This window comes from Hippocampus zosterae, chromosome 2 (assembly GCF_025434085.1).
Source record: "Hippocampus zosterae strain Florida chromosome 2, ASM2543408v3, whole genome shotgun sequence".
Classification (NCBI taxonomy): Eukaryota; Metazoa; Chordata; class Actinopteri; order Syngnathiformes; family Syngnathidae; genus Hippocampus; species Hippocampus zosterae.
The window spans coordinates 9,340,490-9,364,182 of NC_067452.1; the positions used below are offsets into that span (position 1 = coordinate 9,340,490).

Consider the following 23,693-nt stretch of genomic DNA (forward strand, 5'->3'; position numbering starts at 1 on the left):
GGGCTGACTTTCTAAATTTTAACATTGCTCGTCAACGATGCGATTCCTCACTCTGGGTGCTGTCATTCCAATGTCCTTTGAGAAAAGGAACCAAAACGCAAAATCACTGATGAAGCAGGGCCCTTTCGCTGCCAGTTTTGGAGGTTGTTATGGAAAAATAGATTGTTTGAATGGCTGTGACGTCAAAGTATCTGATTCAGTCTATTTTTTAGTGTGAGGGTGTTCTCTGCACCAACATGGACTGGTGGGGTGGTCCTGGTCGCTGGATGATGGTCAAGGTTACCAACAAAGTATTGAAAGCAGTAACCGCCCAACTTGGGGGTCGAACCCACGAGCCTGAGATTAAGAGTCTCATGCTCCACCGACTGAGCTAGCCGGGCTGACTTTCTAAATTTTAACATTGCTTGTCAACGATGCGATTCCTCACTCTGGGTGCTGTCATTTCAATGTCCTGTGAGAAAAGTAACCAAAACGAAAAATCATTGATGAAGTCAGCCTGTTTCGCTGCCAGTTTTGGAGGTTGTTATGGAAAACAGATTGTTTGAATGGCTGTGAAGTCAAAGCATCTGATTCAGTCTATTTTTTAGTGTGAGGTTGTTCTCGGCACCAACATGGACTGGTGGGGTGGTCCTGGTCGCTGGATGATGGTCAAGGTTACCAACAAAGTATCGAAAGCAGTGACCGCCCAACGTGGGGGTCGAACCCACGACCCTGAGATTAAGAGTCTCATGCTCTACCGACTGAGCTAGCCGGGCTGACTTTCTAAATTTTAACATTGATCGTCAACGATGCGATTCGTCACTCTGGGTGCTGTCATTCCAATGTCCTTTGAGAAAAGGAACCAAAACGAAAAATCATTGATGAAGCAGGGACCTTTCGCTGCCAGTTTTGGAGGTTCTTATGGAAAGTAGATTGTGTGAATGGCTGTGAAGTCAAAGTATCTGATTCAGTCTATTTTTTAGTGTGAGGGTGTTTTCTGCACCAACATGGACTGGTGGGGTGGTCCTGGTCGCTGGATGATGGTCAAGGTTACCAACTAAGTACAGAAAACAGTAACCGCCCAACGTGTGGCTTGAACCCACGACCCTGAGATTAAGAGTCTCATGCTCTACCGACTAAGCTTTTTCAGTCAACATTGATGGTCAACGATGCGATTCGTCACTCTGGGTGCTGTCATTCCAATGTCCTTTGAGAAAAGGAACCAAAACGAAAAATCATTGATGAAGCAGGGCCCTTTCGCTGCCAGTTTTGGAGGTTCTTATGGAAACTAGATTGTGTGAAAGGCTGTGAAATCAAAGCATCTGGTTCAGTCTATTTTTTAGTGTGAGGGTGTTTTCGGCACCAACATGGACTGGTGGGGCTGTCCTGGTCGCTGGATGATGGTCAAGGTTACCAACAAAGTATTGAAAGCAGTAACCGCGCAAAGTGGGGCTCGAACCCACGACCCTGAGATTAGAGTCTCATGCTCTACCAACTGAGCTAGCCGGGCTGGTTTTACTAGATTTTAACATTGCTCATCAACTGTGCAATTCCTCACTCTGGGTGCTGTCATTCCAATGTCCTTTGAGAAAAGGAACCAAAACGAAAAATCATTGATGAAGCAAGGCCCTTTCGCTGCCAGTTTTGGAGGTTCTTGTGGAAAGTAGATTGTGTGAAAGGCTGTGAAGTCAAAGCATCTGGTTCAGTCTATTTTTGAGTGTGAAGGTGGTGTCGGCACCAACATGGACTGGTGGGGTTGTCCTGGTCGCTGGATGATGGTCAAGGTTACCAACACAGTATTGAAAGCAGTAACCGCCCAACGTGGGGGTCGAACCCACGACCCAGAGATTAAGAGTCCCATGCTCTACCGACTGAGCTCGCCGGGCTGACTTTCTAAATTTTAACATTGCTTGTCAACGTTTCGATTCCTCACTCTGGGTGCTGTCATTTCAATGTCCTTTCAGAAAAGGAACCAAAACGAAAAATCATTGATGAAGTCAGCCTGTTTCGCGGCCAGTTTTGGAGGTTGTTATGGAAAACAGATTGTTTGAATGGCTGTGAAGTCAAAGCATCTGATTCAGTCTATTTTTTAGTGTGAGGTTGTTCTCGGCACCAACATGGACCGGTGGGGTGGTCCTGGTCGCTGGATGATGGTCAAGGTTACCAACAAAGTATCGAAAGCAGTAACCGCCCTACGTGGAGCTCGAACCCACGACCCTGAGATTAAGAGTCTCATGCTCTACCAACTGAGCTAGCCGGGCTGATTTACAGCGCACTCCGCTTAATAGAACACCGGTTAATAGAGTAAACCGCTTAATAGAGCAAAAGGCTCTGGAACAGATTTGCCTAATGCAATTTCCTAAGAAGATACTCCGCTTAGTAGAACAGATCTCCGCTTAATAGAACAGGCCGTAAGCAATGAACATTGTAAACTAGTGGTTTTCGAAGTGTAGCTATCGCGATACTGTACCACTATCGCGAGAAAACGCGGTAGTTCTAGCCGTATACAGTAACAGGTAGCACGCGTCACTCCACACATAGACACACGCACGTCACAATGGCTTCAACTTCATTCAAGAGACGAGAGAGAGACGAAGTGTAGCTATCGCGATACTGTACCACTATCGCGAGAAAACGCGGTAGTTCTAGCCGTATACAGTTACAGGTAGCACGCGTCACTCCACACATAGACACACGCACGTCACAATGGCTTCAACTTCATTCAAGAGACGAGGGCTATCACCTGCGGATAAGAAGGACATACTCAGACGATACGATGCATTGCCGGATTCTCAGAAGGTACGCCCGCGGTTTCCAGGACTTCCCTCTTATCCTGCGCATTGAGAGGGAAGTCAACCGCAAAATTACGGACTCCTGTTTCCAGACAAAAGTAACGAAATTTTTCTCGTGATTTGAGATGTTTGACTGAAGTTGATTAAAGTTGTTGTTTTGTTGTTTGATTAAAGATATGGACGTCCACAGTCGAAATATCTCTAACTCGTCAGCAGGGGTTTTTCTGCGTGCATAACTTGGTCGTCGACGTGTCTGAAGGTGTACCTAATAAAGTGTCTCCGGTTAATAGAAACCCCGCTTAGTAGAACAGAAGCGCTTCGGCCCAATGGTGTTCTATTAAGCGGAGTGCACTGTACTAGATTTTAACATTGCTCGTCAACGATGCAATTCCTCACTCTGGGTGCTGTCATTCCAATGTCCTTTGAGAAAAGGAACCAAAACGAAAAATCATTGATGAAGCAAGGCCCTTTCGCTGCCAGTTTTGGAGGTTCTTGTGGAAAGTAGATTGTGTGAAAGGCTGTGAAGTCAAAGCATCTGGTTCAGTCTATTTTTGAGTGTGAAGGTGGTGTCGGCACCAACATGGACTGGTGGGGTGGTCCTGGTCGCTGGATGATGGTCAAGGTTGCCAACACAGTATTGAAAGCAGTAACCGCCCAACGTGGGGCTCGAACCCACGACCCTGAGATTAAGAGTCTCATGCTCTACCGACTGAGCTAGCCGGGCTGACTTTCTAAATTTTAACATTGCTTGTCAACAATGCGATTCCTCACTCTGGGTGCTATCATTTCAATGTCCTTTCAGAAAAGGAACCAAAACGAAAAATCATTGATGAAGTCAGCCTGTTTCGCTGCCAGTTTTGGAGGTTGTTATGGAAAACAGACTGTTTGAATGGCTGTGAAATCAAAGCATCTGATTCAGTCTATTTTTTAGTGTGAGGTTGTTCTCGGCACCAACATGGACCGGTGAGGTGGTCCTGGTCGCTGGATGATGGTCAAGGTTACCAACAAAGTATCGAAAGCAGTGACCGCCCAACGTGGGGGTCGAACCCACGACCCTGAGATTAAGAGTCTCATGCTCTACCGTCTGAGCTAGCCTGGCTGACCTGCTAAATTTTAACATTGATCGTCAACGATGCGATTCGTCACTCTGGGTGCTGTCATTCCAATGTCCTTTGAGAAAAGGAACCAAAACGAAAAATCATTGATGAAGCAGCGCCCTTTCGCTGCCAGTTTTGGAGGTTCTTATGGAAAGTAGATTGTGTGAATGGCTGTGAAGTCAAAGTATCTGATTCAGTCTATTTTTTAGTGTGAGGGTGTTTTCTGCACCAACATGGACTGGTGGGGTGGTCCTGGTCGCTGGATGATGGTCAAGGTTACCAACAAAGTATTGAAAGCAGTAACCGCCCAACGTGGGGCTCGAACCCACGACCCTGAGATTAAGAGTCTCATGCTCTACCGACTGAGCTAGCCGGGCTGACTTTCTAAATTTTAACATTGCTTGTCAACGATGCGATTCCTCACTCTGGGTGCTGTCATTTCAATGTCCTTTCAGAAAAGGAACCAAAACGAAAAATCATTGATGAAGTCAGCCTGTTTCGCTGCCAGTTTTGGAGGTTGTTATGGAAAACAGATTGTTTGAATGGCTGTGAAGTCAAAGCATCTGATTCAGTCTATTTTTTAGTGTGAGGTTGTTCTCGGCACCAACATGGACCGGTGAGGTGGTCCTGGTCGCTGGATGATGGTCAAGGTTACCAACAAAGTATCGAAAGCAGTGACCGCCCAACGTGGGGGTCGAACCCACGACCCTGAGATTAAGAGTCTCATGCTCTACCGTCTGAGCTAGCCGGGCTGACTTGCTAAATTTTAACATTGATCGTCAACGATGCGATTCGTCACTCTGGGTGCTGTCATTCCAATGTCCTTTGAGAAAAGGAACCAAAACGAAAAATCATTGATGAAGCAGGGCCCTTTCGCTGCCAGTTTTGGAGGTTCTTATGGAAAGTAGATTGTGTGAATGGCTGTGAAGTCAAAGTATCTGATTCAGTCTATTTTTTAGTGTGAGGGTGTTTTCTGCACCAACATGGTCTGGTGGGGTGGTCCTGGTCGCTGGATGATTGTCAAGGTTACCAACAAAGTATTAAAAGCAGTAACCGCCCAACGTGGGGCTCGAACCCACGAGCCTGAGATTAAGAGTCTCATGCTCTACCGACTGAGCTAGCCGGGCTTACTTTCTAAATTTTAACATTGCTTGTCAACGATGCGATTCCTCACTCTGGGTGCTGTCATTTCAATGTCCTGTGAGAAAAGTAACCAAAACGAAAAATCATTGATGAAGTCAGCCTGTTTCGCTGCCAGTTTTGGAGGTTGTTATGGAAAGTAGATTGTGTGAATGGCTGTGAAGTCAAAGTATCTGATTCAGTCTATTTTTTAGTGTGAGGGTGTTTTCTGCACCAACATGGACTGGTGGGGTGGTCCTGGTCGCTGGATGATGGTCAAGGTTACCAACACAGTATTGAAAGCAGTAACCGCCCAACGTGGGGATCGAACCCACAACCCTGAGATTAAGAGTCTCATGCTCTACCAACTGAGCTAGCCGGGCTGACTTTCTAAATTTTAACATTGATCGTCAACGATGCGATTCGTCACTCTGGGTGCTGTCATTCCAATGTCCTTTGAGAAAAGGAACCAAAACGAAAAATCATTGATGAAGCAGGGACCTTTCGCTGCCAGTTTTGGAGGTTCTTATGGAAAGTAGATTGTGTGAATGGCTGTGAAGTCAAAGTATCTGATTCAGTCTATTTTTTAGTGTGAGGGTGTTTTCTGCACCAACATGGACTGGTGGGGTGGTCCTGGTCGCTGGATGATGGTCAAGGTTACCAACTAAGTACAGAAAACAGTAACAGCCCAACGTGTGGCTTGAACCCACGACCCTGAGATTAAGAGTCTCATGCTCTACCGACTAAGCTTTTTCAGTCAACATTGATCGTCAACGATGCGATTCGTCACTCTGGGTGCTGTCATTCCAATGTCCTTTGAGAAAAGGAACCAAAACGAAAAATCATTGATGAAGCAGGGCCCTTTCGCTGCCAGTTTTGGAGTTTCTTATGGAAACTAGATTGTGTGAAAGGCTGTGAAATCAAAGCATCTGGTTCAGTCTATTTTTTAGTGTGAGGGTGTTTTCGGCACCAACATGGACTGGTGGGGTGGTCCTGGTCGCTGGATGATGGTCAAGGTTACCAACAAAGTATTGAAAGCAGAACCGCCCAAAGTGGGGCTCGAACCCACGACCCTGAGATTAAGAGTCTCATGCTCTACCAACTGAGCTAGCCGGGCTGGTTTTACTAGATTTTAACATTGCTCATCAACTGTGCGATTCCACACTCTGGGTTCTGTCATTCAATGTCCTGTGAGAAAAGGAACCAAAACGAAAAATCAGTGATGAAGCCAGCCTGTTTCGGTGCCAGTTTTGGAGGTTGTTATGGAAAGTAGATTGTTTGAATGGCTGTGAAGTCAAAGCATCTGATTCAGTCTATTTTTTAGTGTGAAGTTGTTCTCGGCACCAACATGGACCGGTGGGGTGGTCCTGTTCGCTGGATTATGGTCAAGGTTACCAACAAAGTATCGAAAGCAGTGACCGCCCAACGTGGGGGTCGAACCCACGACCCTGAGATTAAGAGTCTCATGCTCTACCAACTGAGCTAGCCGGGCTGAATTCTAAATTTTAACATTGATCGTCAACGATGCGATTCGTCACTCTGGGTGCAGTCATTCCAATGTCCTTTGAGAAAAGGAACCAAAACGAAAAATCATTGATGAAGCAGGGCCGTTTCACTGCCAGTTTTGAAGGTTCTTATGGAAAGTAGATTGTGTGAATGGCTGTGAAGTCAAAGTATCTGATTCAGTCTATTTTTTAGTGTGAGGGTGTTTTCTGCACCAACATGGACTGGTGGGGTGGTCCTGGTCGCTGGATGATGGTCAAGGTTACCAACAAAGTATCGAAAGCACTAACCGCAAAACGTGGTGCTCGAACCCACGATCCTGAGATTAAGAGTCTCATGCTCTACCGACTGAGCTAGCCGGGCTGACTTTCTAAATTTTAACATTGCTCGTCAACGATGCGATTCCTCACTCTGGGTGCTGTCATTCCAATGTCCTTTGAGAAAAGGAACCAAAACGCAAAATCACTGATGAAGCAGGGCCCTTTCGCTGCCAGTTTTGGAGGTTGTTATGGAAAAATAGATTGTTTGAACGGCTGTGACGTCAAAGTATCTGATTCAGTCTATTTTTTAGTGTGAGGGTGTTCTCTGCACCAACATGGACTGGTGGGGTGGTCCTGGTCGCTGGATGATGGTCAAGGTTACCAACAAAGTATTGAAAGCAGTAACCGCCCAACTTGGGGCTCGAACCCACGAGCCTGAGATTAAGAGTCTCATGCTCCACCGACTGAGCTAGCCGGGCTGACTTTCTAAATTTTAACATTGCTTGTCAACGATGCGATTCCTCACTCTGGGTGCTGTCATTTCAATGTCCTGTGAGAAAAGTAACCAAAACGAAAAATCATTGATGAAGTCAGCCTGTTTCGCTGCCAGTTTTGGAGGTTGTTATGGAAAACAGATTGTTTGAATGGCTGTGAAGTCAAAGCATCTGATTCAGTCTATTTTTTAGTGTGAGGTTGTTCTCGGCACCAACATGGACTGGTGGGGTGGTCCTGGTCGCTGGATGATGGTCAAGGTTACCAACAAAGTATCGAAAGCAGTGACCGCCCAACGTGGGGGTCGAACCCACGACCCTGAGATTAAGAGTCTCATGCTCTACCGACTGAGCTAGCCGGCCTGACTTTCTAAATTTTAACATTGATCGTCAACGATGCGATTCGTCACTCTGGGTGCTGTCATTCCAATGTCCTTTGAGAAAAGGAACCAAAACGAAAAATCATTGATGAAGCAGGGACCTTTCGCTGCCAGTTTTGGAGGTTCTTATGGAAAGTAGATTGTGTGAATGGCTGTGAAGTCAAAGTATCTGATTCAGTCTATTTTTTAGTGTGAGGGTGTTTTCTGCACCAACATGGACTGGTGGGGTGGTCCTGTTCGCTGGATTATGGTCAAGGTTACCAAAAAAGTATCGAAAGCAGTGACCGCCCAACGTGGGGGTCGAACCCACGACCCTGAGATTAAGAGTCTCATGCTCTACCAACTGAGCTAGCCGGGCTGACTTTCTGAATTTTAACATTGATCGTCAACGATGCGATTCGTCACTCTGGGTGCAGTCATTCCAATGTCCTTTGAGAAAAGGAACCAAAACGAAAAATCATTGATGAAGCAGGGCCGTTTCACTGCCAGTTTTGAAGGTTCTTATGGAAAGTAGATTGTGTGAATGGCTGTGAAGTCAAAGTATCTGATTCAGTCTATTTTTTAGTGTGAGGGTGTTTTCTGCACCAACATGGACTGGTGGGGTGGTCCTGGTCGCTGGATGATGGTCAAGGTTACCAACAAAGTATCGAAAGCACTAACCGCAAAACGTGGTGCTCGAACCCACGATCCTGAGATTAAGAGTCTCATGCTCTACCGACTGAGCTAGCCGGGCTGACTTTCTAAATTTTAACATTGCTCGTCAACGATGCGATTCCTCACTCTGGGTGCTGTCATTCCAATGTCCTTTGAGAAAAGGAACCAAAACGAAAAATCATTGATGAAGCAGGGCCGTTTCACTGCCAGTTTTGAAGGTTCTTATGGAAAGTAGATTGTGTGAATGGCTGTGAAGTCAAAGTATCTGATTCAGTCTATTTTTTAGTGTGAGGGTGTTTTCTGCACCAACATGGACTGGTGGGGTGGTCCTGGTCGCTGGATGATGGTCAAGGTTACCAACTAAGTACAGAAAACAGTAACCGCCCAACGTGTGGCTTGAACCCACGACCCTGAGATTAAGAGTCTCATGCTCTACCGACTAAGCTTTTTCAGTCAACATTGATGGTCAACGATGCGATTCGTCACTCTGGGTGCTGTCATTCCAATGTCCTTTGAGAAAAGGAACCAAAACGAAAAATCATTGATGAAGCAGGGCCCTTTCGCTGCCAGTTTTGGAGGTTCTTATGGAAACTAGATTGTGTGAAAGGCTGTGAAATCAAAGCATCTGGTTCAGTCTATTTTTTAGTGTGAGGGTGTTTTCGGCACCAACATGGACTGGTGGGGCTGTCCTGGTCGCTGGATGATGGTCAAGGTTACCAACAAAGTATTGAAAGCATGGACTGGTGGGGTGGTCCTGGTCGCTGGATGATGGTCAAGGTTACCAACAAAGTATTGAAAGCAGTAACCGCCCAACGTGGGGCTCGAACCCACGAGCCTGAGATTAAGAGTCTCATGCTCTACCGACTGAGCTAGCCGGGCTGACTTTCTAAATTTTAACATTGCTTGTCAACGATGCGATTCTTCACTCTGGGTGCTGTCATTTCAATGTCCTGTGAGAAAAGTAACCAAAACGAAAAATCATTGATGAAGTCAGCCTGTTTTGCTGCCAGTTTTGGAGGTTGTTATGGAAAGTAGATTGTGTGAATGGCTGTGAAGTCAAAGTATCTGATTCAGTCTATTTTTTAGTGTGAGGGTGTTTTCTGCACCAACATGGACTGGTGGGGTGGTCCTGGTCGCTGGATGATGGTCAAGGTTACCAACACAGTATTGAAAGCAGTAACCGCCCAACGTGGGGCTCGAACCCACGACCCTGAGATTAAGAGTCTCATGCTCTACCGACTGAGCTAGCCGGGCTGACTTCCTAAATTTTAACATTGCTTGTCAACGATGCGATTCCTCACTCTGGGTGCTGTCATTTCAATGTCCTGTCAGAAAAGGAACCAAAACGAAAAATCATTGATGAAGTCAGCCTGTTTCGCTGCCAGTTTTGGAGGTTGTTATGGAAAACAGATTGTTTGAATGGCTGTGAAGTCAAAGCATCTGATTCAGTCTATTTTTTAGTGTGAGGGTGTTTTCGGCACCAACATGGACTGGTGGGGTGGTCCTGGTCGCTGGATGATGGTCAAGGTTACCAACAAAGTATTGAAAGCAGTAACCGCCCAAAGTGGGGCTCGAACCCACGACCCTGAGATTAAGAGTCTCATGCTCTACCAACTGAGCTAGCCGGGCTGGTTTTACTAGATTTTAACATTGCTCATCAACTGTGCGATTCCACACTCTGGGTTCTGTCATTCAATGTCCTGTGAGAAAAGGAACCAAAACGAAAAATCAGTGATGAAGCCAGCCTGTTTCGGTGCCAGTTTTGGAGGTTGTTATGGAAAGTAGATTGTTTGAATGGCTGTGAAGTCACAGCATCTGATTCAGTCTATTTTTTAGTGTGAAGTTGTTCTCGGCACCAACATGGACCGGTGGGGTGGTCCTGTTCGCTGGGTGATGGACAAGGTTACCAACAAAGTATCGAAAGCAGTGACCGCCCAACGTGGGGGTCGAACCAACAACCCTGAGATTAAGAGTCTCATGCTCTACCAACTGAGCTAGCCGGGCTGACTTTCTAAATTTTAACATTGATCGTCAACGATGCGATTCGTCACTCTGGGTGCAGTCATTCCAATGTCCTTTGAGAAAAGGAACCAAAACGAAAAATCATTGATGAAGCAGGGCCCTTTCGCTGCCAGTTTTGGAGGTTGTTATGGAAAAATAGATTGTTTGAATGGCTGTGACGTCAAAGTATCTGATTCAGTCTATTTTTTAGTGTGAGGGTGTTTTCTGCACCAACATGGACTGGTGGGGTGGTCCTGGTCGCTGGATGATGGTCAAGGTTACCAACTAAGTACAGAAAACAGAAACCGCCCAACGTGTGGCTTGAACCCACGACCCTGAGATTAAGAGTCTCATGCTCTACCGACTAAGCTTTTTCAGTCAACATTGATCGTCAACGATGCGATTCCTCACTCTGGGTGCTGTCATTTCAATGTCCTGTCAGAAAAGGAACCAAAACGAAAAATCATTGATGAAGCAGGGCCCTTTCGCTGCCAGTTTTGGAGGTTCTTATGGAAAGTAGATTGTGTGAATGGCTGTGAAGTCAAAGTATCTGATTCAGTCTATTTTTTAGTGTGAGGGTGTTTTCTGCACCAACATGGACCGGTGGGGTGGTCCTGGTCGCTGGATGATTGTCAAGGTTACCAACAAAGTATTGAAAGCAGTAACCGCCCAACGTGGGGCTCGAACCCACGAGCCTGAGATTAAGAGTCTCATGCTCTACCGTCTGAGATAGCCGGGCTGACTTCCTAAATCTTAACATTGCTTGTCAACGATGCGATTCCTCACTCTGGGTGCTGTCATTTCAATGTCCTGTGAGAAAAGTAACCAAAACGAAAAATCATTGATGAAGTCAGCCTGTTTTGCTGCCAGTTTTGGAGGTTGTTATGGAAAGTAGATTGTGTGAATGGCTGTGAAGTCAAAGTATCTGATTCAGTCTATTTTTTAGTGTGAGGGTGTTTTCTGCACCAACATGGACTGGTGGGGTGGTCCTGGTCGCTGGATGATGGTCAAGGTTACCAACACAGTATTGAAAGCAGTAACCACCCAACGTGGGGCTCGAACCCACGACCCTGAGATTAAGAGTCTCATGCTCTACCGACTGAGCTAGCCGGGCTGACTTCCTAAATTTTAACATTGCTTGTCAACGATGCGATTCCTCACTCTGGTTGCTGTCATTCCAATGTCCTTTGAGAAAAGGAACCAAAACGAAAAATCATTGATGAAGGAGGGCCCTTTCGCTGCCAGTTTTGGAGGTTCTTATGGAAAGTAGATTGTGTGAATGGCTGTGAAGTCAAAGTATCTGATTCAGTCTATTTTTCAGTGTGAGGGTGTTTTCTGCACCAACATGGACTGGTGGGGTGGTCCTGGTCGCTGGATGATGGTCAAGGTTCCCAACAAAGTATTGAAAGCAGTAACCACCCAACGTGGGGCTCGAACCCACGACCCTGAGATTAAGAGTCTCATGCTCTACCGACTGAGCTAGCCGGGCTGACTTCCTAAATTTTAACATTGCTTGTCAACGATGCGATTCCTCACTCTGGTTGCTGTCATTCCAATGTCCTTTGAGAAAAGGAACCAAAACGAAAAATCATTGATGAAGGAGGGCCCTTTCGCTGCCAGTTTTGGAGGTTCTTATGGAAAGTAGATTGTGTGAATGGCTGTGAAGTCAAAGTATCTGATTCAGTCTATTTTTCAGTGTGAGGGTGTTTTCTGCACCAACATGGACTGGTGGGGTGGTCCTGGTCGCTGGATGATGGTCAAGGTTCCCAACAAAGTATTGAAAGCAGTAACCGCCCAACGTGGGGGTCGAACCCACGACCCTGAGATTAAGAGTCTCATGCACTACCAACTGAGCTAGCCGGGCTGACTTTCTAAAATTTAACATTGCTCGTCAACGATGCGATTCCTCACTCTGGGTGCTGTCATTTCAATGTCCTGTGAGAAAAGGAACCAAAACGAAAAATGATTGATGAAGTCAGCCTGTTTCGCTGCCAGTTTTGGAGGTTGTTATGGAAAACAGATTGTTTGAATGGCTGTGAAGTCAAAGCATCTGATTCAGTCTATTTTTTAGTGTGAGGTTGTTCTCGGCACCAACATGGACTGGTGGGGGCGTCCTGGTCGCTGGATGATGGTCAAGGTTACCAACAAAGTATCGAAAGCACTAACCGCCCAACGTGGTGCTCGAACCCACGATCCTGAGATTAAGAGTCTCATGCTCTACCGACTGAGCTAGCCGGGCTGACTTTCTAAATTTTAACATTGCTCGTCAACGATGCGATTCCTCACTCTGGGTGCTGTCATTCCAATGTCCTTTGAGAAAAGGAACCAAAACGCAAAATCATTGATGAAGCAGGGCCCTTTCGCTGCCAGTTTTGGAGGTTGTTATGGAAAAATAGATTGTTTGAATGGCTGTGACGTCAAAGTATCTGATTCAGTCTATTTTTTAGTGTGAGGGTGTTCTCTGCACCAACATGGACTGGTGGGGTGGTCCTGGTCGCTGGATGATGGTCAAGGTTACCAACAAAGTATTGAAAGCAGTAACCGCCCAACGTGGGGCTCGAACCCACGAGCTTGAGATTAAGAGTCTCATGCTCTACCAACTGAGCTAGCCGGGCTGACTTTCTAAATTTTAACATTGCTTGTCAACGATACGATTCCTCACTCTGGGTGCTGTCATTTCAATGTCCTGTGAGAAAAGTAACCAAAACGAAAAATCATTGATGAAGTCAGCCTGTTTCGCTGCCAGTTTTGGAGGTTGTTATGGAAAACAGATTGTTTGAATGGCTGTGAAGTCAAAGCATCTGATTCAGTCTATTTTTTAGTGTGAGGTTGTTCTCGGCACCAACATGGACCGGTGGGGTGGTCCTGGTCGCTGGATGATGGTCAAGGTTACCAACAAAGTATCAAAAGCAGTGACCGCCCAACGTGGGGGTCAAACCCACGACCCTGAGATTAAGAGTCTCATGCTCTACCGACTGAGCTAGCCGGGCTGACTTTCTAAATTTTAACATTGATCGTCAACGATGCGATTCGTCACTCTGGGTGCGGTCATTCCAATGTCCTTTGAGAAAAGGAACCAAAACGAAAAATCATTGATGAAGCAGGGACCTTTCGCTGCCAGTTTTGGAGGTTCTTATGGAAAGTAGATTGTGTGAATGGCTGTGAAGTCAAAGTATCTGATTCAGTCTCTTTTTTAGTGTGAGGGTGTTTTCTGCACCAACATGGACTGGTGGGGTGGTCCTGGTCGCTGGATGATGGTCAAGGTTACCAACTAAGTACAGAAAACAGTAACCGCCCAACGTGTGGCTTGAACCCACGACCCTGAGATTAAGAGTCTCATGCTCTACCGACTAAGCTTTTTAAGTCAACATTGATCGTCAACGATGCGATTCGTCACTCTGGGTGCTGTCATTCCAATGTCCTTTGAGAAAAGGAACCAAAACGAAAAATCATTGATGAAGCAGGGCCCTTTCGCTGCCAGTTTTGGAGGTTCTTATGGAAACTAGATTGTGTGAAAGGCTGTGAAATCAAAGCATCTGGTGCAGTCTATTTTTTAGTGTGAGGGTGTTTTCGGCACCAACATGGACTGGTGGGGTGGTCCTGGTCGCTGGATGATGGTCAAGGTTACCAACAAAGTATTGAAAGCAGTAACCGCCCAACGTGGGGCTCGAACCCATGACCCTGAGATTAAGAGTCTCATGCTCTACCAACTGAGCTAGCCGGGCTGGTTTTACTAGATTTTAACATTGCTCATCAACTGTGCGATTCCACACTCTGGGTTCCGTCATTCAATGTCCTGTGAGAAAAGGAACCAAAACGAAAAATCATTGATGAAGCCAGCCTGTTTCGGTGCCAGTTTTGGAGGTTGTTATGGAAAGTAGATTGTTTGAATGGCTGTGAAGTCAAAGCATCTGATTCAGTCTATTTTTTAGTGTGAAGTTGTTCTCGGCACCAACATGGACTGGTGGGGTGGTCCTGGTCGCTGGATGATGGTCAAGGTTCCCAACAAAGTATTGAAAGCAGTAACCACCCAACGTGGGGCTCGAACCCACGACCCTGAGATTAAGAGTCTCATGCTCTACCGACTGAGCTAGCCGGGCTGACTTCCTAAATTTTAACATTGCTTGTCAACGATGCGATTCCTCACTCTGGTTGCTGTCATTCCAATGTCCTTTGAGAAAAGGAACCAAAACGAAAAATCATTGATGAAGGAGGGCCCTTTCGCTGCCAGTTTTGGAGGTTCTTATGGAAAGTAGATTGTGTGAATGGCTGTGAAGTCAAAGTATCTGATTCAGTCTATTTTTCAGTGTGAGGGTGTTTTCTGCACCAACATGGACTGGTGGGGTGGTCCTGGTCGCTGGATGATGGTCAAGGTTCCCAACAAAGTATTGAAAGCAGTAACCGCCCAACGTGGGGGTCGAACCCACGACCCTGAGATTAAGAGTCTCATGCTCTACCAACTGAGCTAGCCGGGCTGACTTTCTAAAATTTAACATTGCTCGTCAACGATGCGATTCCTCACTCTGGGTGCTGTCATTTCAATGTCCTGTGAGAAAAGGAACCAAAACGAAAAATGATTGATGAAGTCAGCCTGTTTCGCTGCCAGTTTTGGAGGTTGTTATGGAAAACAGATTGTTTGAATGGCTGTGAAGTCAAAGCATCTGATTCAGTCTATTTTTTAGTGTGAGGTTGTTCTCGGCACCAACATGGACTGGTGGGGTGGTCCTGGTCGCTGGATGATGGTCAAGGTTACCAACAAAGTATCGAAAGCAGTAACCGCCCTACGTGGAGCTCGAACCCACGACCCTGAGATTAAGAGTCTCATGCTCTACCAACTGAGCTAGCCGGGCTGATTTACAGCGCACTCCGCTTAATAGAACACCGGTTAATAGAGTAAACCGCTTAATAGAGCAAAAGGCTCTGGAACAGATTTGCCTAATGCAATTTCCTAAGAAGATACTCCGTTTAGTAGAACAGATCTCCGCTTAATAGAACAGGCCGTAAGCAATGAACATTGTAAACTAGTGGTTTTCGAAGTGTAGCTATCGCGATACTGTACCACTATCGCGAGAAAACGCGGTAGTTCTAGCCGTATACAGTAACAGGTAGCACGCGTCACTCCACACATAGACACACGCACGTCACAATGGCTTCAACTTCATTCAAGAGACGAGGGCTATCACCTGCGGATAAGAAGGACATACTCAGACGATACGATGCATTGCCGGATTCTCAGAAGGTACGCCCGCGGTTTCCAGGACTTCCCTCTTATCCTGCGCATTGAGAGGGAAGTCAACCGCAAAATTACGGACTCCTGTTTCCAGACAAAAGTAACGAAATTTTTCTCGTGATTTGAGATGTTTGACTGAAGTTGATTAAAGTTGTTGTTTTGTTGTTTGATTAAAGATATGGACGTCCACAGTCGAAATATCTCTAACTCGTCAGCAAGGGTTTTTCTGCGTGCATAACTTGGTCGTCGACGTGTCTGAAGGTGTACCTAATAAAGTGTCTCCGGTTAATAGAAACCCCGCTTAGTAGAACAGAAGCGCTTCGGCCCAATGGTGTTCTATTAAGCGGAGTGCACTGTACTAGATTTTAACATTGCTCGTCAACGATGCAATTCCTCACTCTGGGTGCTGTCATTCCAATGTCCTTTGAGAAAAGGAACCAAAACGAAAAATCATTGATGAAGCAAGGCCCTTTCGCTGCCAGTTTTGGAGGTTCTTGTGGAAAGTAGATTGTGTGAAAGGCTGTGAAGTCAAAGCATCTGGTTCAGTCTATTTTTGAGTGTGAAGGTCGGCACCAACATGGACTGGTGGGGTGGTCCTGGTCGCTGGATGATGGTCAAGGTTGCCAACACAGTATTGAAAGCAGTAACCGCCCAACGTGGGGCTCGAACCCACGACCCTGAGATTAAGAGTCTCATGCTCTACCGACTGAGCTAGCCGGGCTGACTTTCTAAATTTTAACATTGCTTGTCAACGATGCGATTCCTCACTCTGGGTGCTGTCATTTCAATGTCCTTTCAGAAAAGGAACCAAAACGAAAAATCATTGATGAAGTCAGCCTGTTTCGCTGCCAGTTTTGGAGGTTGTTATGGAAAACAGACTGTTTGAATGGCTGTGAAATCAAAGCATCTGATTCAGTCTATTTTTTAGTGTGAGGTTGTTCTCGGCACCAACATGGACCGGTGAGGTGGTCCTGGTCGCTGGATGATGGTCAAGGTTACCAACAAAGTATCGAAAGCAGTGACCGCCCAACGTGGGGGTCGAACCCACGACCCTGAGATTAAGAGTCTCATGCTCTACCGTCTGAGCTAGCCTGGCTGACCTGCTAAATTTTAACATTGATCGTCAACGATGCGATTCGTCACTCTGGGTGCTGTCATTCCAATGTCCTTTGAGAAAAGGAACCAAAACGAAAAATCATTGATGAAGGAGGGCCCTTTCGCTGCCAGTTTTGGAGGTTCTTATGGAAAGTAGATTGTGTGAATGGCTGTGAAGTCAAAGTATCTGATTCAGTCTATTTTTCAGTGTGAGGGTGTTTTCTGCACCAACATGGACTGGTGGGGTGGTCCTGGTCGCTGGATGATGGTCAAGGTTCCCAACAAAGTATTGAAAGCAGTAACCGCCCAACGTGGGGGTCGAACCCACGACCCTGAGATTAAGAGTCTCATGCTCTACCAACTGAGCTAGCCGGGCTGACTTTCTAAAATTTAACATTGCTCGTCAACGATGCGATTCCTCACTCTGGGTGCTGTCATTTCAATGTCCTGTGAGAAAAGGAACCAAAACGAAAAATGATTGATGAAGTCAGCCTGTTTCGCTGCCAGTTTTGGAGGTTGTTATGGAAAACAGATTGTTTGAATGGCTGTGAAGTCAAAGCATCTGATTCAGTCTATTTTTTAGTGTGAGGTTGTTCTCGGCACCAACATGGACTGGTGGGGTGGTCCTGGTCGCTGGATGATGGTCAAGGTTACCAACAAAGTATCGAAAGCAGTAACCGCCCTATGTGGAGCTCGAACCCACGACCCTGAGATTAAGAGTCTCATGCTCTACCAACTGAGCTAGCCGGGCTGATTTACAGCGCACTCCGCTTAATAGAACACCGGTTAATAGAGTAAACCGCTTAATAGAGCAAAAGGCTCTGGAACAGATTTGCCTAATGCAATTTCCTAAGAAGATACTCCGCTTAGTAGAACAGATCTCCGCTTAATAGAACAGGCCGTAAGCAATGAACATTGTAAACTAGTGGTTTTCGAAGTGTAGCTATCGCGATACTGTACCACTATCGCGAGAAAACGCGGTAGTTCTAGCCGTATACAGTAACAGGTAGCACGCGTCACTCCACACATAGACACACGCACGTCACAATGGCTTCAACTTCATTCAAGAGACGAGAGAGAGACGAAGTGTAGCTATCGCGATACTGTACCACTATCGCGAGAAAACGCGGTAGTTCTAGCCGTATACAGTTACAGGTAGCACGCGTCACTCCACACATAGACACACGCACGTCACAATGGCTTCAACTTCATTCAAGAGACGAGGGCTATCACCTGCGGATAAGAAGGACATACTCAGACGATACGATGCATTGCCGGATTCTCAGAAGGTACGCCCGCGGTTTCCAGGACTTCCCTCTTATCCTGCGCATTGAGAGGGAAGTCAACCGCAAAATTACGGACTCCTGTTTCCAGACAAAAGTAACGAAATTTTTCTCGTGATTTGAGATGTTTGACTGAAGTTGATTAAAGTTGTTGTTTTGTTGTTTGATTAAAGATATGGACGTCCACAGTCGAAATATCTCTAACTCGTCAGCAGGGGTTTTTCTGCGTGCATAACTTGGTCGTCGACGTGTCTGAAGGTGTACCTAATAAAGTGTCTCCGGTTAATAGAAACCCCGCTTAGTAGAACAGAAGCGCTTCGGCCCAATGGTGTTCTATTAAGCGGAGTGCACTGTACTAGATTTTAACATTGCTCGTCAACGATGCAATTCCTCACTCTGGGTGCTGTCATTCCAATGTCCTTTGAGAAAAGGAACCGAAACGAAAAATCATTGATGAAGCAAGGCCCTTTCGCTGCCAGTTTTGGAGGTTCTTGTGGAAAGTAGATTGTGTGAAAGGCTGTGAAGTCAAAGCATCTGGTTCAGTCTATTTTTGAGTGTGAAGGTGGTGTCGGCACCAACATGGACTGGTGGGGTGGTCCTGGTCGCTGGATGATGGTCAAGGTTGCCAACACAGTATTGAAAGCAGTAACCGCCCAACGTGGGGCTCGAACCCACGACCCTGAGATTAAGAGTCTCATGCTCTACCGACTGAGCTAGCCGGGCTGACTTTCTAAATTTTAACATTGCTTGTCAACGATGCGATTCCTCACTCTGGGTGCTGTCATTTCAATGTCCTTTCAGAAAAGGAACAAAAACGAAAAATCATTGATGAAGTCAGCCTGTTTCGCTGCCAGTTTTGGAGGTTGTTATGGAAAACAGACTGTTTGAATGGCTGTGAAATCAAAGCATCTGATTCAGTCTATTTTTTAGTGTGAGGTTGTTCTCGGCACCAACATGGACCGGTGAGGTGGTCCTGGTCGCTGGATGATGGTCAAGGTTACCAACAAAGTATCGAAAGCAGTGACCGCCCAACGTGGGGGTCGAACCCACGACCCTGAGATTAAGAGTCTCATGCTCTACCGTCTGAGCTAGCCTGGCTGACCTGCTAAATTTTAACATTGATCGTCAACGATGCGATTCGTCACTCTGGGTGCTGTCATTCCAATGTCCTTTGAGAAAAGGAACCAAAACGAAAAATCATTGATGAAGCAGGGCCCTTTCGCTGCCAGTTTTGGAGGTTCTTATGGAAAGTAGATTGTGTGAATGGCTGTGAAGTCAAAGTATCTGATTCAGTCTATTTTTTAGTGTGAGGGTGTTTTCTGCACCAACATGGACTGGTGGGGTGGTCCTGGTCGCTGGATAATTGTCAAGGTTACCAACAAAGTATTGAAAGCAGTAACCGCCCAACGTGGGGCTCGAACCCACGACCCTGAGATTAAGAGTCTCATGCTCTACCGACTGAGCTAGCCGGGCTGACTTTCTAAATTTTAACATTGCTTGTCAACGATGCGATTCCTCACTCTGGGTGCTGTCATTTCAATGTCCTTTCAGAAAAGGAACCAAAACGAAAAATCATTGATGAAGTCAGCCTGTTTCGCTGCCAGTTTTGGAGGTTGTTATGGAAAACAGATTGTTTGAATGGCTGTGAAGTCAAAGCATCTGATTCAGTCTATTTTTTAGTGTGAGGTTGTTCTCGGCACCAACATGGACCGGTGAGGTGGTCCTGGTCGCTGGATGATGGTCAAGGTTACCAACAAAGTATCGAAAGCAGTGACCGCCCAACGTGGGGGTCGAACCCACGACCCTGAGATTAAGAGTCTCATGCTCTACCGTCTGAGCTAGCCGGGCTGACTTGCTAAATTTTAACATTGATCGTCAACGATGCGATTCGTCACTCTGGGTGCTGTCATTCCAATGTCCTTTGAGAAAAGGAACCAAAACGAAAAATCATTGATGAAGCAGGGCCCTTTCGCTGCCAGTTTTGGAGGTTCTTATGGAAAGTAGATTGTGTGAACGGCTGTGAAGTCAAAGTATCTGATTCAGTCTATTTTTTAGTGTGAGGGTGTTTTCTGCACCAACATGGACTGGTGGGGTGGTCCTGGTCGCTGGATGATGGTCAAGGTTACCAACAAAGTATTGAAAGCAGTAACCGCCCAACGTGGGGCTCGAACCCACAAGCCTGAGATTAAGAGTCTCATGCTCTACCGACTGAGCTAGCCGGGCTGACTTTCTAAATTTTAACATTGCTTGTCAACGATGCGATTCCTCACTCTGGGTGCTGTCATTTCAATGTCCTGTGAGAAAAGTAACCAAAACGAAAAATCATTGATGAAGTCAGCCTGTTTTGCTGCCAGTTTTGGAGGTTGTTATGGAAAGTAGATTGTGTGAATGGCTGTGAAGTCAAAGTATCTGATTCAGTCTATTTTTTAGTGTGAGGGTGTTTTCTGCACCAACATGGACTGGTGGGGTGGTCCTGGTCGCTGGATGATGGTCAAGGTTACCAACACAGTATTGAAAGCAGTAACCACCCAACGTGGGGCTCGAACCTACGACCCTGAGATTAAGAGTCTCATGCTCTACCGACTGAGCTAGCCGGGCTGACTTCCTAAATTTTAACATTGCTTGTCAACGATGCGATTCCTCACTCTGGTTGCTGTCATTCCAATGTCCTTTGAGAAAAGGAACCAAAACGAAAAATCATTGCTGAAGGAGGGCCCTTTCGCTGCCAGTTTTGGAGGTTCTTATGGAAAGTAGATTGTGTGAATGGCTGTGAAGTCAAAGTATCTGATTCAGTCTATTTTTCAGTGTGAGGGTGTTTTCTGCACCAACATGGACTGGTGGGGTGGTCCTGGTCGCTGGATGATGGTCAAGGTTACCAACAAAGTATTGAAAGCAGTAACCGCCCAACGTGGGGGTCGAACCCACGACCCTGAGATTAAGAGTCTCATGCTCTACCAACTGAGCTAGCCGGGCTGACTTTCTAAAATTTAACATTGCTCGTCAACGATGCGATTCCTCACTCTGGGTGCTGTCATTTCAATGTCCTGTGAGAAAAGGAACCAAAACGAAAAATGATTGATGAAGTCAGCCTGTTTCGCTGCCAGTTTTGGAGGTTGTTATGGAAAACAGATTGTTTGAATGGCTGTGAAGTCAAAGCATCTGATTCAGTCTATTTTTTAGTGTGAGGTTGTTCTCGGCACCAACATGGACTGGTGGGGTGGTCCTGGTCGCTGGATGATGGTCAAGGTTACCAACAAAGTATCGAAAGCAGTAACCGCCCTACGTGGAGCTCGAACCCACGACCCTGAGATTAAGAGTCTCATGCTCTACCAACTGAGCTAGCCGGGCTGATTTACTAGATTTTAACATTGCTCGTCAACGATGCAATTCCTCACTCTGGGTGCTGTCATTCCAATGTCCTTTGAGAAAAGGAACCAAAACGAAAAATCATTGATGAAGCAAGGCCCTTTCGCTGCCAATTTTGGAGGTTCTTATGGAAAGTAGATTGTGTGAACGGCTGTGAAGTCAAAGTATCTGATTCAGTCTATTTTTTAGTGTGAGGGTGTTTTCTGCACCAACATGGACTGGTGGGGTGGTCCTGGTCGCTGGATGATGGTCAAGGTTACCAACACAGTATTGAAAGCAGTAACCACCCAACGTGGGGCTCGAACCCACGAGCCTGAGATTAAGAGTCTCATGCTCTACCGACTGAGCTAGCCGGGCTGACTTTCTAAAATTTAACATTGCTTGTCAACGATGCGATTCCTCACTCTGGGTGCTCTCATTTCAATGTCCTTTCAAAAAAGGAACCAAAACGAAAAATCATTGATGAAGTCAGCCTGTTTCGCTGCCAGTTTTGGAGGTTGTTATGGAAAACACATTGTTTGAATGGCTGTGAAGTCAAAGCATCTGATTCAGTCTATTTTTTAGTGTGAGGTTGTTCTCGGCACCAACATGGACTGGTGGGGTGGTCCTGGTCGCTGGATGATGGTCAAGGTTACCAACACAGTATTGAAAGCAGTAACCGCCCAACGTGGGGCTCGAACCCACGACCCTGAGATTAAGAGTCTCATGCTCTTCCGACTGAGCTAGCCGGGCTGACTTACTAGATTTTAACATTGCTTGTCAACGATGCGATTCCTCACTCTGGTTGCTGTCATTCCAATGTCCTTTGAGAAAAGGAACCAAAACGAAAAATCATTGATGAAGGAGGGCCCTTTCGCTGCCAGTTTTGGAGGTTCTTATGGAAAGTAGATTGTGTGAATGGCTGTGAAGTCAAAGTATCTGATTCAGTCTATTTTTTAGTGTGAGGGTGTTTTCTGCACCAACATGGACTGGTGGGGTGGTCCTGGTCGCTGGATGATGGTCAAGGTTACCAACACAGTATTGAAAGCAGTAACCGCCCAACGTGGGGCTCGAACCCACGACCCTGAGATTAAGAGTCTCATGCTCTACCAACTGAGCTAGCCGGGCTGACTTTCTAAAATTTAACATTGCTCGTCAACGATGCGATTCCTCACTCTGGGTGCTGTCATTTCAATGTCCTGTGAGAAAAGGAACCAAAACGAAAAATGATTGATGAAGTCAGCCTGTTTCGCTGCCAGTTTTGGAGGTTGCTATGGAAAACAGATTGTTTGAATGGCTGTGAAGTCAAAGCATCTGATTCAGTCTATTTTTTAGTGTGAGGTTGTTCTCGGCACCAACATGGACTGGTGGGGTGGTCCTGGTCGCTGGATGATGGTCAAGGTTACCAACAAAGTATCGAAAGCAGTGACCGCCCGACGTGGGGGTCGAACCCACGACCCTGAGATTAAGAGTCTCATGCTCTACCGACTGAGCTAGCCGGGCTGACTTTCTAAATTTTAACATTGATCGTCAACGATGCGATTCGTCACTCTGGGTGCTGTCATTCCAATGTCCTTTGCGAAAATGAACCAAAATGAAAGATCATTGATGAAGCAGGGCCCTTTCGCTGCCAGTTTTGGAGGTTCTTATGGAAACTAGATTGTGTGAAAGGCTGTGAAGTCAAAGCATCTGGTTCAGTCTATTTTTTAGTGTGAGGTTGTTTTCGGCACCAACATGGACTGGTGGGGTGGTCCTGGTCGCTGGATGATGGTCAAGGTTACCAACAAAGCATCAAAATCAGTAACCGCTCAACGTGGGGCTCAAACCCACGAGTTTTGGAGGTTGTTATGGAAAATAGATTGTTTTAATGGCTGTGAAGTCAAAGTATCGGATTCAGTCTATTTTTGAGTTATTGGCTGTTTTCGTCACCAACATGGACTGTTTGGGGTGGTCCTGGTCGCTGGATGATGGTCAAGGTTACCAACAAATTATTGAAAACAGTAACCGCCCAACGTGTGGCTCGAACTCACGACCCTGAGATTAAGAGTCTCATGCTCTACCGACTGAGCTAGCCTGGCTGGTTTTACTAGGTTTTAACATTGCTCATCAACTGTGCGATTCCACACTCTGGGTTCTGTCATTCAATGTCCTGTGAGAAAAGGAACCAAAACGACAAATCAGTGATGAAGCCAGCCTGTTTCGCTGCCAGTTTTGGAGGTTGTTATGGAAAACAGATTGTTTGAATGGCTGTGAAGTCAAAGCATCTGATTCAGTCTATTTTTTAGTGTGAGGTTGTTCTCGGCACCAACATGGACTGTTTGGGGTGGTCCTGGTCGCTGGATGATGGTCAAGGTTACCAACAAAGTATCGAAAGCAGTAACCGCCCAACATGGGGCTCGAACCCACGACCCTGAGATTAAGAGTCTCATGCTCTACCGACTGAGCTAGCCGGGCTGACGTTCTA

The 23,693-nt window shown here is 46.2% G+C and overlaps 22 non-coding genes across 22 annotated transcripts; all 22 read right to left on the reverse strand.

Moving 5' to 3' along the window:
* Window positions 1–682: 682 nt before the first annotated feature.
* Window positions 683–755, reverse strand: trnak-cuu (transfer RNA lysine (anticodon CUU)). The gene has a single exon. It is a non-coding gene; the product is annotated as a tRNA-Lys (tRNA).
* Window positions 756–3,422: 2,667 nt separating this feature from the next.
* On the reverse strand, window positions 3,423–3,495 carry trnak-cuu (transfer RNA lysine (anticodon CUU)). The gene has a single exon. It is a non-coding gene; the product is annotated as a tRNA-Lys (tRNA).
* A 677-nt stretch (window positions 3,496–4,172) lies between these two features.
* On the reverse strand, window positions 4,173–4,245 carry trnak-cuu (transfer RNA lysine (anticodon CUU)). The gene has a single exon. It is a non-coding gene; the product is annotated as a tRNA-Lys (tRNA).
* Window positions 4,246–5,297: 1,052 nt separating this feature from the next.
* trnak-cuu (transfer RNA lysine (anticodon CUU)) lies at window positions 5,298–5,370 on the reverse strand. Its single transcript has one exon. It is a non-coding gene; the product is annotated as a tRNA-Lys (tRNA).
* Window positions 5,371–6,406: 1,036 nt separating this feature from the next.
* On the reverse strand, window positions 6,407–6,479 carry trnak-cuu (transfer RNA lysine (anticodon CUU)). The gene has a single exon. It is a non-coding gene; the product is annotated as a tRNA-Lys (tRNA).
* A 1,427-nt stretch (window positions 6,480–7,906) lies between these two features.
* trnak-cuu (transfer RNA lysine (anticodon CUU)) lies at window positions 7,907–7,979 on the reverse strand. The gene has a single exon. It is a non-coding gene; the product is annotated as a tRNA-Lys (tRNA).
* Window positions 7,980–9,456: 1,477 nt separating this feature from the next.
* Window positions 9,457–9,529, reverse strand: trnak-cuu (transfer RNA lysine (anticodon CUU)). Its single transcript has one exon. It is a non-coding gene; the product is annotated as a tRNA-Lys (tRNA).
* Window positions 9,530–11,317: 1,788 nt separating this feature from the next.
* trnak-cuu (transfer RNA lysine (anticodon CUU)) lies at window positions 11,318–11,390 on the reverse strand. The gene has a single exon. It is a non-coding gene; the product is annotated as a tRNA-Lys (tRNA).
* A 302-nt stretch (window positions 11,391–11,692) lies between these two features.
* On the reverse strand, window positions 11,693–11,765 carry trnak-cuu (transfer RNA lysine (anticodon CUU)). Its single transcript has one exon. It is a non-coding gene; the product is annotated as a tRNA-Lys (tRNA).
* Window positions 11,766–12,818: 1,053 nt separating this feature from the next.
* trnak-cuu (transfer RNA lysine (anticodon CUU)) lies at window positions 12,819–12,891 on the reverse strand. The gene has a single exon. It is a non-coding gene; the product is annotated as a tRNA-Lys (tRNA).
* Window positions 12,892–13,928: 1,037 nt separating this feature from the next.
* On the reverse strand, window positions 13,929–14,001 carry trnak-cuu (transfer RNA lysine (anticodon CUU)). The gene has a single exon. It is a non-coding gene; the product is annotated as a tRNA-Lys (tRNA).
* Window positions 14,002–14,303: 302 nt separating this feature from the next.
* trnak-cuu (transfer RNA lysine (anticodon CUU)) lies at window positions 14,304–14,376 on the reverse strand. Its single transcript has one exon. It is a non-coding gene; the product is annotated as a tRNA-Lys (tRNA).
* Window positions 14,377–14,678: 302 nt separating this feature from the next.
* On the reverse strand, window positions 14,679–14,751 carry trnak-cuu (transfer RNA lysine (anticodon CUU)). Its single transcript has one exon. It is a non-coding gene; the product is annotated as a tRNA-Lys (tRNA).
* Window positions 14,752–16,154: 1,403 nt separating this feature from the next.
* Window positions 16,155–16,227, reverse strand: trnak-cuu (transfer RNA lysine (anticodon CUU)). The gene has a single exon. It is a non-coding gene; the product is annotated as a tRNA-Lys (tRNA).
* Window positions 16,228–16,904: 677 nt separating this feature from the next.
* trnak-cuu (transfer RNA lysine (anticodon CUU)) lies at window positions 16,905–16,977 on the reverse strand. The gene has a single exon. It is a non-coding gene; the product is annotated as a tRNA-Lys (tRNA).
* A 1,557-nt stretch (window positions 16,978–18,534) lies between these two features.
* trnak-cuu (transfer RNA lysine (anticodon CUU)) lies at window positions 18,535–18,607 on the reverse strand. Its single transcript has one exon. It is a non-coding gene; the product is annotated as a tRNA-Lys (tRNA).
* Window positions 18,608–19,284: 677 nt separating this feature from the next.
* Window positions 19,285–19,357, reverse strand: trnak-cuu (transfer RNA lysine (anticodon CUU)). Its single transcript has one exon. It is a non-coding gene; the product is annotated as a tRNA-Lys (tRNA).
* Window positions 19,358–20,784: 1,427 nt separating this feature from the next.
* On the reverse strand, window positions 20,785–20,857 carry trnak-cuu (transfer RNA lysine (anticodon CUU)). The gene has a single exon. It is a non-coding gene; the product is annotated as a tRNA-Lys (tRNA).
* A 1,052-nt stretch (window positions 20,858–21,909) lies between these two features.
* On the reverse strand, window positions 21,910–21,982 carry trnak-cuu (transfer RNA lysine (anticodon CUU)). The gene has a single exon. It is a non-coding gene; the product is annotated as a tRNA-Lys (tRNA).
* Window positions 21,983–22,284: 302 nt separating this feature from the next.
* trnak-cuu (transfer RNA lysine (anticodon CUU)) lies at window positions 22,285–22,357 on the reverse strand. The gene has a single exon. It is a non-coding gene; the product is annotated as a tRNA-Lys (tRNA).
* A 302-nt stretch (window positions 22,358–22,659) lies between these two features.
* Window positions 22,660–22,732, reverse strand: trnak-cuu (transfer RNA lysine (anticodon CUU)). The gene has a single exon. It is a non-coding gene; the product is annotated as a tRNA-Lys (tRNA).
* An 878-nt stretch (window positions 22,733–23,610) lies between these two features.
* On the reverse strand, window positions 23,611–23,683 carry trnak-cuu (transfer RNA lysine (anticodon CUU)). The gene has a single exon. It is a non-coding gene; the product is annotated as a tRNA-Lys (tRNA).
* Between the last annotated feature and the right edge of the window lie 10 nt (window positions 23,684–23,693).